We start from the raw sequence: 2630 nt of genomic DNA on the forward strand, positions 1-2630 counted from the left end.
ATTGTTTTCAATAAAAGAATATTTGCACCAAAGTCTTCATGGACTTGCATAATGGTATTTATCCTTGTTTATGTACATGAAATCTAACTAAACATTCATTGTCAAGAGTAAATAATTAGGACTGGATTAAAAAATGTGGAACATATACATGATGGAATATTATGCAGTCATAAAGAAGGACAGAGTTATGAACTTTGCAGCAACTTGGATGGACTTAATATAATAATGAGTGATCTAGTACAGAAACAAAGAACTGAGTACCACATGTTCTCACTCATAAGAAGACCTTGAACAATTATTATAATACTGCAAGAAAGGGATTGGCAGTAGTGGGAAACTGCCAGAGGAGGAGTGGGTGAGATTGGCAGTAGAAGGAAACTGCCAGGGGAGGAGGAGCACACCTCGTTAACAAGGGTACCTGCATAATGAACATTTGTATACCTAACCCTGAATTGCACTACACATCTTTAAAATAAAATAAAAAAGTTTTAACTAAATAATTTAGAGAGGTTATCACAAATTCTGTGAAGGAATGCCTTTTTCTTTTTACAACTACAACAAAGGAGAAATGTCATTTACTAGCAAGGTGATATTACTGTGACTTACAGTGAGATGTCATGATAAAAATATTTGTTGCCACCTCAGTCTTTGCAATGAGATGAATGTAACTAAGACTGACTTGAAGCTGACCTTTCTGAAACTTGGCTAACAAGATTAATATTGAAACTCCATTTTCATCTTTTTAATGAGAGAATAAACAGCTCAATATTTGCTTTAGTTGTCTGAAAAATTCAGGTAAGACTTTAAACACCAAAATTGACTTCAGTAATTTTCTCTAGACTTTTCAAAGTATTTCAAATATGGAAGTATCTGGTTTACCTATTTTTCTAACATATATCTTTCTAAGAGATATATATTTTTCTAATATATATCATAAATTTTTCTAATTTATATTCTGCTAAGTCTTAAAAATACATGTAGATAATTAGATTAGGTATTAAATTTTAAAAATTACCTAATTTTTAGAAAAAACATCTTTATAAAAAATAAAATTTTATCTCCATGGAATGGAACTTCATGATTTTTCAAGCTTTCTGAGATTCTGTGAAATACTTGAGAGTATTTCAAAATATGCTTTCATTCAGCAGGAAACACTAAACAAAATTAAAATTTATATTTCGTGATCTAGTGCTGTAGATGTAAACAACAGTCTATGTAATTATAGTGTTCATTATCTAAAACAAGTGGGCAAAGTATGCCCTGGGGCCAAATCTGGCCTGCTGCCTGTTTTTTTTAATAAAGTTTTATTGGAACACAGCCAAGCCCATTCATTTACATTCACCTATGGTTGCCTGGATGCTGTTCCAGCAATGTTCAATGGTTGTGAAAGATACTGTACATACTCCTAAATCCTAAAATATTTACTATCTTGACCTTTATTTTTAAAAAGTGTGCCAAGGCCTGATCTAAAAAAATGATTCTCTTCTACTGTTTTCTGCGTACTGAATGGTCCAGGAAGTCAGTTTTGGAAATTTCCTTTACTGTATCCCATTTATAATCCAAAAGAAAACACTTCTAAATACTTCTTATTTACTTTCTAAATGGTTGCCTTCTAAGTGCTTTATGAACTTTTTCACTGATGTTCACTTACACTATCAGTATTCTAGCTAAACCTTCAGCATCTTCAACTACCATATTATTGTAAAAACTTTCTCACAATTTTCCTGCAGCCAATCTTGTTCCATGTAAATCCATTTCTCATACTGCAGTCAAAATGATGTTTTTAAATTCAGGTTTCATTATCTTGTTTCCATACAAACCTCTTCAATAGCTTCCCTCTGCTTGTTAGAATACAAATGGAATCCACATACCCTGCAACTATCAGTGACAAAACCCTCTGTGTAATCTAACCCTAGCCTACTTCTCCAACTTATCTTATTATTCTCCTTACAGTGGTCTTTTTTCCCACTTTCTTGGGTTCCTTCTGTCTCAAGGCCTTTGCATAAGCTATATTAGCTATATTTTCTGTTTGAAACAATTTTGCATCCTCCATCTATACCTCTATCTTCCAAAACATTAGTTTTGGAACATCTTCACATTCTTTAAATCTCAGATGAAACTCTCTTTCCTGAGGAGGGCTTTTTTTATATTTTAAACTTGTATAGATCCCATAATTTTCCTTCCTACTATTTATTACAGTATGAAAAAAAAACTTGCATAATATTTCCTCTAAAGTATACGTCCTGCCCTAGACTCTAAAATTCAGAAGGATAAGGATCAAGTCTGTTTTTCGCATTGTTTTATTTTCAGCACGCAACAGAGTAGGACCCTAATAAATATCCACTGACTAGATCCAGGTTCTAGTAGTGCCCTCTGCAGTTGTTCTGATGTCATAATTCCTTGTGGGCAAAGCATTTTTATCTGCCTGACTCCTTTCCATAGATTGTGTCTTCTATTTTGCTGAGGCTTGTCGAAACTGGCATTAACATTTGATATGTTGCATCAGTATCTAAAAGAAGAATAAATAGGGAGGTTAATAATTATATGAGAGAATTTTGTGGTTAAAATCCACAAATATTGGTAGGTTTATTTGTGACTTCTTTAGAGGTTACTCACAGGGCCTTTTTACT

Source organism: Carlito syrichta, unplaced genomic scaffold, assembly GCF_000164805.1.
Source record: "Carlito syrichta isolate Samal-C Ts95f unplaced genomic scaffold, Tarsius_syrichta-2.0.1 Scaffold305232, whole genome shotgun sequence".
Classification (NCBI taxonomy): Eukaryota; Metazoa; Chordata; class Mammalia; order Primates; family Tarsiidae; genus Carlito; species Carlito syrichta.